The 16944-nt window shown below is 38.6% G+C and overlaps 1 protein-coding gene across 1 annotated transcript in view; it reads left to right on the forward strand.

Annotated features, from left to right (window-relative positions):
* Window positions 1–14569: 14569 nt before the first annotated feature.
* LOC111193779 (voltage-dependent T-type calcium channel subunit alpha-1I-like) overlaps window positions 14570–16944 on the forward strand; it is a 90182-nt gene continuing 87807 nt past the window's right edge. Inside the window, exon 1 of the mRNA XM_022675775.2 lies at window positions 14570–15900. The gene's annotated coding sequence lies outside the window, so the exon portion shown is untranslated. The remainder of the gene's footprint in view (window positions 15901–16944) is intronic.

Here is a 16944-nt window from a genome sequence, read left to right on the forward strand (position 1 = left end):
TTGAACAGACATTATGATTAGCAGATAGATTAATTAGAACTTCTATTCATATTGCAGGCTGGTCAAATCGTTAATAACATCTCGGACTGCGTTTAACAGGGAGCAGCTTAGCCGCAGTGCTAACAGAATGGCTCAGCAGGGTTGAAGCTGCAATGTTAGCAAAATGTATGTTGTGGAATCACTGTGTTTTTGGTTGCTGTTAAAAGCAACTGTTCATCTTCATTCCATGAAAATTCTCCAGAAAATCAAAAGATGACAATACAGTATTCCTGTTTATTAAAAAGGGAAGAGAGTATGATGGTTGTCTCACACCTATTTCCATTTGCATGGTTGTACTGTACTTCTTTCTTTGGTTTTGCTACACATACTAAGCTTCCCATTATCTTACATAAGTGTAATATTGTGAAACTAACAGACAACGAATAATGACCATAGATAACCATCAAATTCTACTTGTATAGCCAATAGTGCCCTTAATGTACAGTATGTTCAAATGCATGAAAAAGTTTCCTTATGTTTCTTTATATGTATTGAGTATAGTGGCACTCCAACTTCATAGTGTCCCCCACCACCCCGCCACCAACTGACACACAACTTTGCCATGTGATCACACTTATTAAGATGTGAATGGCATCTGATTAAGATGGTGACTCTTACATCGGCCTGTTAACTCAACAGTACAAACTGTCCTTTCACGCCACACATTAACATCTGAAAGGCCGGAGCGACGTCCAAATCGATTTGTGCCCGGCGGGCATAAAGAGTGTGCATGTCACTCTGAGCATTTCATGTCACTTGTGTTTAGTCTCGCTCGTCTCTCTCCGCTGCCTCTCCGACCTCTCGTCACGGGTGACTGGGTCCTGTCTGCTCCGCTGCAGAATCGATGCTGCAAATTGCCCTAATTGAATTAAGGTAGTAAAGGAAGAACAAACTAGTTTGTATTTACTTCCATCTCTAAATCCCAGCGGGACTCGGGGCGAGCTGAGGGCAGAAAACAAAAATAACAACAAATACCAATGTGTGATGACTGGAACCGTTCAAACCAGGGGTGTCCAAACTACGGCCCGCGGGCCATTTGCGGCCCGTTTCCTTTTTTTGAAGCGGCCCACGAGGTATTTTAGAAATAGAATGAAAGTTGGCCCGCTGTTAAGCAGGTTTTTATAATGTGAGATTCAACGTTTGAACGCTAGGTGTCAGAAACGGACCAAAGAGAGAGAGGGTGCGCATTTTTTGCGCAGAAAAACTGGGCAAAAGAGTCTAAAAGCGGAGAGTGTGCGCATTTCTAGCGCAGAAAAACGGGGCAAAGAGTCTAAAAGCGGAGAGGGTGCGCATTTCTAGGGCAGAAAAATGGGCCAAAGAGTCTAAAAGCGGAGAGAGTGCGCATTTCTAGCGCAGAAAAATGGGCCAAAGAGTCTAAAAGCGGAGAGTGTGCGCATTTCTAGCGCAGAAAAACGGGGCAAAGAGTCTAAAAGCGGAGAGTGTGCGCATTTCTAGCGCAGAAAAACGGGCCAAAGAGTCTAAAAGCGGAGAGAGTGCGCATTTCTAGCGCAAACGGGCCAAAGAGTCTAAAAGTTGCCGTAATTAAGGAGTTTTATATTAAGAGACTTTATTAAAATTAAACATCAATTTGAAAAATCTTAGTTTACACAACACTGTCAAAGATAAAGACAGTTAGTCATGTAAAATTGTGTAAATGAAATAATCAGGAAAAAATATTATTTAAAGTGGTATATTTCATTATTTGTTTTATTACAGAGTCTGTGGCCCGTGACTTCAAATATATTTCTCCTTCTGGCCCCCAACAAAAAAAGTTTGGACACCCCTGGTTTAAACAAACCCAAAACAAAAAGAGCTGAGCTTCCAGCATCTCTCTGGAATGCTGAATGCAGGACGGGAAACCATGCAAGACCCTCTGGAGGCCATTTGTAGACGCCCAAAGTTTACAAAGTCTCAGGGAGTAGCTGGATTTCTGCCAAACTCCACATTCCACCACTTGGCTTCCAATGCTTGTGTGTGTCTGGGGCTAATTTGTCATCTGAATGGACTTCTGAAGAAGCCACTTCTGAAGATGCTGGCTTTGATTAATAGGATAGAAATCCTCTGTTTGCCAATTTGTCGCATTTTTATATCACATTACACATAATAGCACCAGGCTGCGGATTGTATTTAGCATAGACTGTGTATAGCTGGACAGAGCATCGTGTCTTAAAAGTGAAGCCATCACAGGTCAGGCGCCCCCTGCTGTTCGGTTGCAGAAAGCTGTGTAACCGAACCCATTCCCATAGGTTTCAATGGCAAAACAGACAACAACTTTTAATCACGTTTTTTTCTAATATACTGTAATTCTAGCTCCATTATTTAAATGCAGCAGCTAGTGTAACCTTTGCTTATATTGTCATTTTTTTAGTTCTATTTAAAAAGGTGTGGTTATTGGTGTGTAAAAGGGCGGGGTTACACCTAGCCAGGGAGGCACCAAAGACTGTGTGTATAGCTTTGTGGAGGCAGCCCTCAGGGGCGGGGTTATTTAAATGAGTAGGCTGCTCTCCACAGTCTTTCTCCCTCCTCTGGTCTCTACTGCGTTCTACAGACTTGGGTTTCAGGATCGCCAACATGGTGGAAGATTTTGGCTTCATTTTCATTGAATGAATGGGAATGGCGACACGGCGTCCATCTTTTTTACAGTCTTTGGTATTTAGCGATAGAACTTGTGACATAACAGTATGTAAAGAATTAGATTAATAATAAATGGCTTGTATTTTTAAAGCAGGTGGAAGCCGCTGGTAATTGGTTGAGAGATCACAAGTGTTCATCCATTTTTTAAATATATGAGTAGCCTAATTCTTGATTATGATTTTTATTTTTTAATGATTATTTTACAGTTAAAAATTGTGCAAGATTAATAAAACTTTTATGAAACCAATTTAAAAACTAAAGTTTAAGTTAGCCATTTTTTAAGAATAGTAAACAGTTCCCTTCCACCTTGCCAGCAGTTCTACAAGTGGATAAACCTGATTGGCTGTGCGATTGGCTTTTGACCAATGTGTGTTGTTAAATGTAGGTAATTATGTGTAGATGTAATTGTTAGCATTCTTGAGTGCCTAGACAGGCAAAAAAGTTGCTATATAAGTGTAATTGTAAGTTAGTTATTAAGTAACATACATATTTTATATACATACAATTGACATATTGACAAGAGTGAAATAATGCTCAGTATGCAACAACAGGAGTTGGCAATACTTCGCAAACTGACAGATACAGAGGAACAATCAGGTGTAATTATACAAGTAAATAATGAGCCACAGGTGCATGCAATCAGTATTCAGGTTACATTGAACACGAAGACTATTTGTGATTGGCTGGCATGGTGCAGGGGATTGTGGGAATTGTAATTCATTCAAGAGAAAGGAAGAGGACCGTGAACATAGCACTATGCTTAAATTTTTTTAAAAATAATTTTAATATTTTTATAATTAATTTAATACATGGGCATTTGTATGTGAGATCATGTGTTTTGAATATGGTCAGGTTTTCAAAAGGTTAGTGGTTCAGTCCATTTAAAATCATTTTTAAATGCGTTTACCTTCTCTTCCATTTAACCCTGAGGCTGATTTAACAGATTGTTCCACGAATTTCAGCCTGGAGTACATTTGGAATGGGACACGATGTGCTCAGAACAGAGGTCATTTACATATTCCAGGCCCGGCAACACAAACAGACTGTTTAATTGCAGGGGAGGAAAAAGAGGCTGGAGAATAGTCATGGAAAAAAAAAAAAGCGTCAACTCTGTCAAAATTATACATGATAAAAAAAAAACACAAAAATCATAAGAACAATGTTAAATATGGCCTCTGGCATGGTTACAAAAGAATACACAATTAAACCGTAGACACGGGCTGGCCATCTCTACTTTAGTGCTTTTGTTTTACTACCTTTGAATAAGAAAAGGATGGATTTCTCCAGGGTGCACTGCTACGTTGTGAAAATGCATTTAAATAAAGGTATAATATGTACTAAATAATTTACACCTTTTATGTTTGCGGTCAATTTGACCCTGGCCATTTTAAACTACAGAAAGTTGGTCCCACTTTATAATGAGTGTCTGTAACAATGTGTACTTCATCAGTAGTTACGCTGTAACTACAGCGTAACTACTGATGAATTACACATTGTTACAGATTAACTACATGTGTATTAAGGTTAATTTTGACTTGTGTAAGTACACATGTGTACCAGGGTGAGTGTAATTACACTTTGTAATAGAGCAAGTGTACTTACACATGTGTAACAATGTGTGTGTACTCAATCAGCCCTAATTACATACTAGACAATAGCTGTTGGATAAGTTTATACTCAACTTATCACACACACACTATTACACACACTATTTATGTGTAATTACACTCACCCTGGTACACATGTGTACTTACACAAGCCAAAATGAACCTTAATACACATGTGTAATTACATAACCTGTACCTCTGTAGTTAATCTGTAACGATGTGTACTTCATTAGTAGTTGCATTGTAGTTACATGTATTATTACCGTGTAACTACATAGTACTAAGGGACACTTATTATAAAGTGGGACCAGAAAGTTATTATATATTAATAACATTTTTACCCACGTTTATGTCACATGCTATATTTGCTTGTTGACTACTTAAATAGCCATTAAATTACCCTAAAGTCTCATTGATTTACATAAAATGGAAAATACAGATCTTATTGGTGCTTTAATGGCTTCATATATTATTTCTAAGTGCATATTTGAGAAAAAAAAAAAAAAAAAAAAAAAACATATGCGATAAAAAGCTAAAACAGCCTGGGGTCTAATTGACCCCAAACATTGCCGATGCATACAAAGTGTGTACAGGACACAAAAAAAATACACCATCACATTAATTTTATGTTCAACCAGTTGTCCCCATTAAATTAGGAAAAGTCACCAAATATGAAGTAAATAAAATGATATTAACTGCTCATTTATAGGCTAAACATTGAATGGGGTCAAATTGACCCCAAACATAATAGGAGGGTTAAGAACTTTTGCAGTAGGTACACACCTATCACATACAGTAAATAGCTTTATATAAAGTAATATAAAGTTGATTTTTTTTTTTAATGTTAGCATTTTTTAGCACAACAGCATTAGTCAGCACTAGTCTGGACCACTTAACCTTTCTCAAATAATTGTTGTTGAAATAATATGGAGGAGTATTGTCTTGTAGTATATTGTGTTATTCTCGATTAAATAAATACTGTAAACACAATTTTATCCTAATCAATATTTAGCATAAACAATATATTATCCAGCTTTATTTTATGATCTCTATGATCTTGATTATTTTGAGTGATTTATAGAAAACAATGAGTAAAAATTTATATGCACTGTGTTTTACTTTGGCCAAGATTGGCATCAAGGCCTCTTTTCTTATACAGTATTTTGTGGACCATCTGAGATATTTGTGAGCTTCACAAGGGTTGCCTATGCATTTTAAAAAAGAACAAAAACCAATGGCACATGTTTTAAGATAAAAAACCAGTCATCATCTTGGGCCAGGTTGACCATGACGATGTACATGTACATGGAGAACCAACAACTGGTTATGGTTATTGAATGCAATGATAAACGGTGTGCATGAGCGCCCCTTTAAATTCTGTGATTGTGAATGCAGAAAAGCACAGCATCACTGTTATTGGAAAGGAAACCCTCTCAAGGGAGCCCCTCCCACTAGTTGCTGACAGTAGCCATCCAGCCAGCCAGGTTCGTCATTCCTGCAGCCGGCAAAATACAAAACTTAAGCTATCAGGAAGCCTTTAAGCCTGTAATTTAGTACATATTGTACTTTTATTTAAATGCATTCTGCAGCATAATCAGCCTAAGTCAGCACTAGTCTGGATCACTTAACCTATCTTAAACACTGAATTTAAAATGCTGCCTTTAAACTTCATGTCAAACATTTGAACATTGAGCAATATGTGCTTAAAACTTAAAGTACTGTAGCTACAGGCATTTGTTAGAAGAAGGTGTGTTCACAAATTAGAATGTAGATTAAAAGGAAATTATTATATTATTTTGACTTTTGGCCCAACTTTTCCACTTATTTTAATGAGCTTTGAGAGCGAGAGCTACCAAATAATTAATGAACAAACACAGGCTGCTCCTGTTAACACTGGTGATAACTGTGGCTTTAACCTTTGTTAACAGGGATCAGGGAAAGTGGCAGATGGATCAGCTTTCCTTCACTGAATAAGCCTTTTCTTAGAGCTACTCTCCTCTTCACTCGAGGATATCGGCCGCCTGCTCCTGATTTTAATCTTGATCTTGAGCTGGAGTGCATCCTGTTGGCAGCTGTCCTAAGCAGCGGTAATTAATGCAGCTCCATTAGAAATCCGGGACTGGTGGCAGCTCGTTTGTGGTGAGGTACTCACAGGGACGGCGCGGTGGAAATGAACGGAACTCCTTCACCACCGCATCGTTTGCTTCTGTTCTCCGATCACAAAAGAGAACAGCTGTAAACTTACCACCGCGCTCAATATTTCATGAGGGCTCATAGCTGTAGCTGGACTGTGATGAGACGAGCTGAAGGTTGCCAAGAGTGTCGTTCCACCGCAGAAAGAAAGAGATCTGCTTACGATACTAAAAGAGGATCTGTCTTGGCGAAGCCCAGAAATATTGACTAATCATTAGCAGAGCTACGCTAATGCTACATGCATTGATAAAACTGGTGCTCAATTTGCACAGCTGTCTGTGTGTTTTTTTTTTGTGACGGGTGCTGGGTGAGTGCTAGCACTTGCCAACAAATCATGAGAACAACTGTTATCGTAACAGGCAAATAAAGATTGGTATGAATAGTAAAACTTTGGCAATACATCACAAAAAGAGAGGAACCAACAAACATGTATATACAAAGAAGACTACAGGTGATTGAAATCAGTACTCAGGTGATGGGCATTCAAGGAAAAAGGTCTGATTTGTAAAAGTTTTCATGTGAATGTGTGAATCATTCTGAGAAATATTTGGAATGAAGCATAGGGCCCTATTTTAGTGAGCTATAGCGCATCAGTCAATTGTATATGGTGCAGCTGGATATAGTTTGTATTGTTTGATTGTTTTCTCGATTGACTGTTTCAGTCAGTGGTGCACCTATCTTTTCCGCTGCCAAGATAGACCCCTTGTGCAGGTTGTATGATAGGGCCCATATTCTGTTTATAGTAAGTTTACCAAAGTCTTTAATGCACAGAATGAGTCTTGCTCAAAAACTCAAGAAGGCTGCCAATATTTCCTCATGAACTTCCAGAAATGCAACGTGATTGGACAGCTGAACACATACTTGGAGGAGAACCTTAACTACCAATTCTATCATGCCAGAAAACACATTTCCACAATGGCTGGTTGGCATTGTTTTGAAAGCAGAAGGAAAAGGAGAAAGTGAAGGTTACGCTAGCTAAATCAACCTAATGAAAATTCAGCCCAAGACCAGCATATGCTGGTAGCTACTTTATGAATGTCTAAGCTGGGTTTTGATAATTTATATTGTTGGAAAGCTGGTGATCCAAGTAAAACCATCATATCGTGTGTTTTTATTTGAGTTGGATGGCCAAACTGGCCTACTAGCATGACCAACTTGACCAAGGTGGCTATCAAACTGTTCATAGTGGTTCATTAGTTTGATCAGTTGCTGTTTGACCAGTTTAGTCAAGCTGATCATATTGGTGAACCAGCATGGTCAATCATACTGGTTGGTCAACATGCCAAACCACAGCTTATTGGCCTTGACATGTTGGCTTTTCTGGTCAACTACATTGCTCATGCTTACAATTTACAGGCTTGTTTACATTGTTTGACCACCTTGGTCAGTCTGGACAACCAACAACAGCTTTAACGATCTGGTCCTAAAATAAAGGGGGGATACAACATAGTTTTCAAATTATTGTAATATTTTTTTTTACATTTCTGTGGAAATTGGTATAATTGGTATGCAATGTTTAATTTTCTAGACCTGTTGAAGATAATGGCCTGCACAAACCATTGCACTATACCACCACCATGCTTCACAGCTGCTATCAATGTACTATCAATGTAAACAAAAAGCTTCTTCGATTGCAATGGTTTCTGCCATACTATTCATCCAGGGATCCCTTTTATCCCAGTGTCGGTCAAGTCATGAACACTAACACTACTTGGGCCAAGCTTGAATTTGTGTCACATCTTGAATAAAATTGTGTTGGTCTTGATTTAGAGATTTGAAGTGATTTAGAGAGGTCATCCACTACTGGACAGACTGTCTATTGTTCCAAATTTCTTCCATTTAGACAAGATGACTGTGATTGTAGTTTAGTGGTGCCTGAGAGCCTTGGAAATTGCTGGAAGGCAGCATTTTCTAAACTGATGGGTCTCTAGAGTCTTTTTTTAAAGGCTTCATGTGGCCATCAGGGTTCTTCTCTGTAGCTGAATATGGCTGAATAACCAATGGGTTGCCAAGTTCACCCTGATTTAGATTGGACAGTGGGTTCCTTATTCATACTGTAGCTAGTCATTAACTGAAGCCCTGACACTGGGGTCTGATCAACAGGTCAATTTGATTGGATGATCACAGTGTGGGCAGCACCTTTTCACACTTGAAGATACGGTATATTGGACACTAGAGACATGGGAAATGTTTAAGAAGAACCCTCAAGACAGAGTTCATTGGGATCAGATGAGTCAACCATATTGACTGTCAGAAAAATGAAAGGTTTAAGGGGTTAAGAAGATTCTTTTTTTTTAAAAGCTTCACCTCACTCTCAAAGAAGAAAACATGAAATTCGTCCAGACTCTTTATTTTAGAAGCTTCCTCTCCTGCACCCTTTCCGAGTTTCTCATATTTGGCAGTCCTTAAGAGACATGAATATGCTAATATGCTCCAGTCATCTGAATAAAAGACGTCAGACATCACAGACTGGATGAGGGCCCTCAGTAGCCGACAGTCCAGAACCAATGAGCACTCTCTGGTGTGTAACTGTGTACTCTTCAGGCCCTCGGGTTACAGATTAACTCTGTGGAGATCCAGCAGAAACGACCTTCAGTCCCCTTCACACGCTGCTGTCTGGAGAAACCCCACCAAGGTTCAGAAATTAGTCTTTAAAAAAAGTCGTTTGGCTGCAGGCTTATCTCTCGCTGCACTTTTTCATTCCTTCAATTAGATCCACAAAATTTAGATAAGAACCTCCTAGAAAGCTTCACATCAAATTTTAAGTTTTTAAGCTGACCATTAAAAAATTATGAACTTGTTTACCGTGTCATAGAAGGCATTACCATATCCATACCATTACCATATATGTATGTCTTATACATACAGGGGTTGGACAATGAAACTGAAACACCTGTCATTTTAGTGTGGGAGGTTTCATGGCTAAATTGGAGCAGCCTGGTGGACAATCTTCATTAATTGCACATTATTGCACCAGTAAGAGCAGAGTGTGAAGGTTCAATTAGCAGGGTAAGAGCACAGTTCTGCTCTAAATATTGCAATGCACACAACATTATGTGTGAGATACCAGAGTTCAAAAGAGGACAAATTGTTGGTGCACGTCTTGCTGGTGCATCTGTGACCAAGACAGCAAGTCTTTGTGATGCATCAAGAGCCACGGTATCCAGGGTAATGTCAGCATACCACCAAGAAGGACGAACCACATCCAACAGGATTAACTGTGGATGCAAGAGAGGAAGCTGTCTGAAAGGGATGTTCGGGTGCTAACCCAAAAACATAAAACCACGGCTGATCAAATCACGTCAGAATTCAATGTACACCTCAACTCTACTGTTTCCACCAGAACTGTCCGTCACCACAATAAATTATTGTGGTCTAAAACCAGGTGTTGCACTTTCACTGTCCAACCCCTGTATGTCTTATATATATATATATATATATATATATATATATATATATATATATATATATATATATATATATATATATATATATATATTTGTCAAAAACATACAAATAAACCCAACAAATGAATATTTTGTATCATGATTACCAAATATTATTGAGGTCATGTTAATTTATTGTATGATAAGACAATAATGAAGCAGTAACTTTAGAGTCTTAGAGTTTTAATAAAAATAGTCATATTTGATTCCACATATTGATAATGTACTGTAGACGTAAAAATAATACAATACGATATATCGATATTTTGTTCAACCCTCAAAAATGATTATGCTGGAAATTTTCATGTGAATAGACAAGCAACCAGGAGAAACCACATCTCCGTTCATAGCAGGAGTACCACAGATCAGTGCACATTTCTTTAAATTTAATAAGGCATGGCTAATGTCACATGACAGTTACAATACAAGTTGCTGTCCCATTACTTTTGGCACATCAGTGTGTGTATACAGGGATGAGTTTGACCACTGACAGCTTTGTTTCCTAAAAAGAAAATCTTGAGGTTAAACATATGGGTAGCCAAAAGAAAAGAAGACAGCAGGATTTGCCAGCAGACTTCGTTGGAGGGAGGGATCTGTACCTACTGTCTGTGGCAAGTCAGCAGAAGAGGGAGATGTAAATACTTTCAAATAATGAGTTTTCTGCGTCTATCGCAGTTAAGCATGAACTAGCTTGTTTGTGTTTGGACATTTAGCACAAGCTAACACAAATGTGGGGCAAATGCTTAGACTGACATATCCCTTAAACGGCTTATTCTATAAGGAACTGAAACTTGCAACCATAAAACTGGTTGATCTGGAGATCTCTTCATGTGAGAGTGATTTTGTTCAAAGAACTTCATGAACACATTTTATACAGCCCATACATTTATTCTAACTTGTGTTAAAAGAGGTATAATATGTCTCTTTAGATTATCTATATTTCAGCACCACGGACAGCAGCTCCTTTTCTACTCCAGTCTAAATTACAGCTCTTTCTGCAGAGTTTGAGTATCAACCTTGAACATTGTTTTATTTCATCAGAACATCTTCAAGGGTTCAGTTTTAAGTGCATGGTCTCTATTCTTTTTTTTTCTTTTTTCTTTTTCCGTAAACGTCATCTCTGACTCACTGGAGCTGCTTTGTAGAACCAAGGATGAAAAAACAGAAGCTGCTTTAATAACAGAGCCATACACTTATTGAACTAGTTATACACACAATCATGCCGATCAAGCAGAAGATCTTGTTTGGCTGGATAAGGTGTGGACTGTCCAGGAGGTGGATAAGAAATCAGTGAATTAAAGCAGTGTTATGAGAAAATTGATATTTTTTTGCTCCTGGGCTCCCTCTACAGTTAGTGGGAGCGATTCACGCTTTAAAGCACTTTTCTGTTTTTCTGGACAAGCTGAGAGACGCTAAACCATCGCTGAAAGTGAAATAATCATAATAATCATAACTGGAATAGTAGGGTAATATTAAAATGAGTAAAAGTATGCAATATTTCACAGTTCAAGTGTTGTCCTTAAGTAGCAATGATATAAATACTGTTCTCTCTTTTATAGTTTAATGAAGCATCGCTATAATTTTAAAGCTGTTTACAGTCATATGAAAAAGTTTGGGAACCCCTATTTATCTTTATCATTTTTAGTTCTAAATATTTGGGTGTTTGCAACAGCCATTTCAGTTTGATATATCTAATAACTGATGGACACAGTAATATTTCAGGATTGAAATGAGGTTTATTGTACTAACAGAACATAGTTGTTCAGGGGAAGTATACAAAAAGTTGTCTCAGAGATTTAACCTGTCAGTTTCCACTGTGAGGAACATAGTAAGGTAATGGAAGACCACAGGGACAGTTCTTGTTAAGCCCAGAAGTGTCAGGCCAAGAAAAATATCAGAAAGGCAGAGAAGAAGAATGGTGACAATCCACAGACCACCTCCAAAGAGCTGCAGCATCATCTTGCTGCAGATGGAGTCACTGTGCATCGGTCAACAATACAGCGCACTTTACACAAGGAGAAGCTGTATGGGAGAGTGATGCGAAAGAAGCCATTTCTGCAAGCACGCCACAAACAGAGTCGCCTGGTATAAAAATAAAAGTAATATTTAAAGTGGTGATCACTATTGGTTTTGTTTCTAAACTGAAAGCAGAAGCATGTTTGAGTGGAGAAGAATATGGATAAAGTATTGTGTTTAATGGTACCAGTGTGCTGAAAAGACCATCCCTGCTAAGCTTAATATATTAATTCTAAAAACTGGGGTGTCGGGTCTCTTTTCGTGGGAGTTCTTGTGGCCACGTCACGCATCTTTACGTACTTACGTCACACGTACAGCCTCTAAAAGAGGATCCGTCTCAGTTTTACTGAATGCGAGCGGCTGGTGGAGCAATGGAGACTTCAGAGGAGGAAACTCAGAGCTCAGTAGCTCTGTCCTCATAATAAAACCATATAAATAAAGTAGTGACATTTCTGACTGAGAGCGCTCTCTCTCTCTCTCTCTCTCTCTCTCTCTCTCTCTCTCTCTCTCTGACTGATCATAACCTGGAATCGGATTCATTCACTCTGAAAGGAGACCGCATCACACACGCCCAGTTTAAAATGATTCTTCTGCATGCTTCATGCAATTACCCATTCTCACCAAAGAGGGCACTAAATACCCCAAATCCCAAGACTGATGGACATCAGCTTTAAAACTAGGAATATTTTACACAAAATATACTACACCTTTTGTCAAGAAATAAAAACTAAATCATAATGTAAAAAACTGACAAACATCCTAAAATTTCAAGATAATTACATTTTCTTACATTATGGAGAGCGGAATTCAAACTGCATTCTTTATCCAATGTATTTGTATAGCTCCAGATTTTTTTTTTTTTTTTTGCTACATACATTTAATAAAAAAAATAAAAATAAATAGCAGGAATAACTGCAGCAGGCACCATAAATGGTAAGGGACTGTGAGTCAAAACAAGTAAAAAAAATGAGTTAAACAAAAAATTGACTAATTAAAGATTAATGCCTTGGATCAGATGTGTCCATTTCAGCACCATGGACAGCAGCACCCCCCTCTTTCCCACCGATATCAAGTGTTTTCCAGCCTGAATTCCATCCCTATCTGCACATTTATAGTACAAATATAAAATGTTTAGTTTTACTTTATCAGAACTTCATAAAGGATCGAGATATAGGCACTTGGTCTTTATTAATTTATTCACTCTGTTTTGAAACGTTATCGCGTCGTCTGACTCACTGGAGCTGCTTTGTAGAACCAAGCACTATAAAAAAAAGAAAAAAAAAATCAGAAGCCAGCTTTAATATCAGAGCTGTATACCCAATCACATAAAAAGAGGGTCATATATATGTCCTATAAAACGCTTACATAAGGCTTCTTTAAAGGAAACAGTAATTTAAATATTTTAAATACAAGCTTTTAAATGCATTCCTGTTGAACACACCACTTTAACTGTCTGAACTTAGAAAAAAATGACTATTTTTAAAGACTTTAGTCTCATTTGACTGATATATAATTTTTTTTTTCATCATAAGAAAGTCTTTGTACCATTCAAAAATCTCTCATTCTCTCTCTCTTCCCCCTGTCTCTCGCTCTTTCTCTTTTGCACACTCTCTCTTTGTCTCTGTTTTTCTCTTATTCTATCTTTATTTCTTTCTATCTATCACTCTTCCCTCCCACTTTCTTTAAGACTCTCTCCCTTCCTTTTCTTTCTTCCCCTTCTTTCTTTACATCTCTTTATCTCTTTGTGTCCCCCTCACTCTCTCTCTTTTTCCAATATTTCTGTCTCTCTTGCACACTCTCTGTGAGTCTCTTTTATCTTTTTTTCTTTCTTTTTTCTTTCTTTCTTTCTTTCTTTCTTTCTTTCTCTATTATACACCTTTTATATATTTAGCTTCTTCCCTTTCTTCTCTCTCTTCTTCCTCGCTCTCTCTTTCTTTTCTTATATTTTCTTCTTTTATATTCTATCCATTATTTTCTCTTTCTGGCTTTCTTTTTCTCTCTTTCTTTATATATTTATTTCATTCTCTCTTCCCTTTCTTTCTTTATGACTCTTTATTTATTTTTTCTATCTCTCTGTCCCCTCACACTTTTTCTTTTTCTCTCTCTTTCCCTCTTTATTTCTCTCTTTATTTTTTCTCTTTTCTCTCTTTGTCTTTGTTTCTCACCACTCTTTCTTTGCAGACTCTTTGTCTCTTTCTTTTTTCTTTCTTTCTCTAATTATATTTATTTAATTTTCTCTTCCCTTTCTTACATTCTTACAGCTCTTTCTTTTTCTTTCTTTATTTTTTCTTTCTTATCTCTCTCTGTCTCTCTCTCTCTCTCTCTCTCTCTCTCTCTCTCTCTCTCTCTCTCTCTCTCTCTCTCTCTCTCTCTCTCCGTGCGCTGACACCTGCGGGTTCGTGGTTCCGTGCCAGCAGACGCCGTGCGCGCGCGTGGACGCCTGTCGGCTCGTATGAAGCTTTTTCTCTGTGATCAGACCCCCACCTCCTCCCCCAGCTTCTCCCATCTCCCCCCACTCCACCTAACCCACCCCCCCCCCCTTTCTCCTCCTCCTCTTCCAAACCCTTCCCACTTCCAGCAGCACCTGCCTTCACTGCATCTCCGGCTCGTGCTGCCTGCCGCGTGCTGAGACACTGTATGCGCGTGCATGATGAGTATGTGCAGTGTGCGCGTGTGTAGCGCGCGGAGCGGTTCTGCTTATTATGCACGCGGAGGCTGGCGGCACGAGCGTCTTTAAGGAGCATCTATATGGACTTGTCTGTTTGTTTGTTAATTTGTTTGTTTGTTTTGGCTCCGCCTTCAGCGGTAAAAGAAGAAGGTGCAAAAAAGAAGGAATAGCAGCAGCACCGGCAGCGCGAGCAGACCCCTGTGCATGGCGCACGAGCGGATAGCGTAAAGAAGGGGGTAGAGGACCACCACGACCACTAAACTTCAGCACTGCGCGCGGATGGCTGTTCTTCTTTGGATGCACCTGCCAGATCGCCGCGCCGTGAGCGCGCGGGGACGCGCGATTGAAGTTGCCCTTTAAGACGCGGCGTCTGCGAGCGCGCATTGGGAGAAGTCCGTTGGGGGTCTTTGAGGGGCTTCTGTGGATTACTGTGTCACTTTTGTTGTTTGTTATTAATAATATTATTATTATTGATAATATTAGCGTTGTTATTGCTGTTATTAACATTCTTAACATCCCCTCCGCCATGCAGATGAGTCAGAGCGCGAGCGCCGGGCTGTGTTTCGCCGCGAGACCCGGGAAAACGAGACGATGCAGGATGCAACGCTTCAAAGGACTCCTCGGTTTTAGCATCAGCGCGTGAACACCAAAGTGAATCAGTGTTTTTCTTTTTTTCGGAGTACTCTTTTTAATTTTATCCGATATTTTTCCGGTTTCAGCTCTTTTGCATTTTGGTTCTGTATTTTTAGCTCATTTTGCGTTTTTTTATTTGTTGTTGAATTTTTGTTATCTTTCTGCTTTGGCTATTTTTTGTTTCGCAATTTTTATTCCATATTTTTTGTTGCATTTTTCTGTTCTGTTTTTTGTTATGTTTTTTTGCAGCAATACAAAGTGCACTAAGGTGACGACAACAAGTAACAGCAACATATTGGATAATAAAAAGTAGTGAACTGTCTTTAACGGATCGTTTTCTTTTCTTAAAAAAAAACCTTTTCGCGTTTTAAAGCTGTGGAAAACTGGAGGATCGTTTCTACCAGAACGCGGTGGATGCACTGGATGCACTGGAACAGTGGGAACTCAAACTGGGATTTTGTTGCTGGAGATATCAGCGCAGAAGTTATGTAATGTAATGCACACCTGAAAAAAATGACACGCACCACCAGGTCCTCTGGAGAACCTCCAAAAACCGCACTCTTGGTGATTAAACCCTAACATTTTAGGGAAGAAGTAATCGCACATTCCTGGAAAGCAGCGATTCAGCGTCCGGCTTCAGCTCAGCTATTTCATGTCAGACAAGGTAAGAAGCGCGAGACTCGTAACGTTACGTTTGCGTTGTGTTTCTTTGCACGTGCATCACCTTCTTTTTCCAGATGGGGTTCACATGAGCTGATGAAGGAACCTGAGGATTCTAAGTAGAGCATACATACACTCACGTGGTGCTTTGAGCTGTCACGGTTCAATGTGCCAAAGAACCCTTGAAAAAAGGGTGTAAAGAAAGCAGATATTTTGTGTATGGAAAACCATTTAACCTGGTAATGGTGCTGAAATGGTTCTTTGAATTGCTATGGTTCTTTACTAAAGAACCATTGGAAAACCAATTTTTTGAGACGTTGATGGAACTTGAATAGGCCTACACTCTCAGCAACAAAATGTTATATATAGTAATGGACATTTGGTTCTTTAAAATGTTGACTTGTAGGGTTCTTGAAATATTGTTTGGTTAATTTGAGAACCTTGGTTGTAACAGGTGTAAAAACTATTTATTTGTGGTAAAAAAAAAAAAAACATTTAACCAGGTAAAGGCAATGAAATGGTTCTTTTAATCGTTATGGGTCTTAATGAAGGAACCCTTGGAGAATCACCTTTTCAAGACTTTGATGTTGGTTTCAATCTTTTGTTAGCTGACACAAATACATACAAATATATAGTATTGATGAACATATGGTACTTTGGTTCTACGAACAAGCACTTCTTGATGCTCTATATATGTACCTTCTTAAAGGAAATCTTCTTGAATGAATTATTAATGAACCATCTTGCCTTATGGCAATAAATCAACCAATGTAATGCATTTAATTCACATGGCATTCAATCAGAGGCATACATTGAAACCACTTCACCCATTCTAATGCATCATCCTCTGGTTGTAGTCTAACTTCAGCACCATGGACAGGGACCATGTGAATAGTGACTACAGCTAATGTGGATATATTTTTTTGGTTTAAAGTTGTTACATACACAAAATCCAACATCTTTCAAATGACACATCATGTAAAATACATGTACCAACATTTACAAACTATAACAACAATAACAGTTGCTTCATTTTAGAATGTTAATG

Source organism: Astyanax mexicanus, chromosome 19, assembly GCF_023375975.1.
Source record: "Astyanax mexicanus isolate ESR-SI-001 chromosome 19, AstMex3_surface, whole genome shotgun sequence".
NCBI classification, from domain to species: Eukaryota; Metazoa; Chordata; class Actinopteri; order Characiformes; family Acestrorhamphidae; genus Astyanax; species Astyanax mexicanus.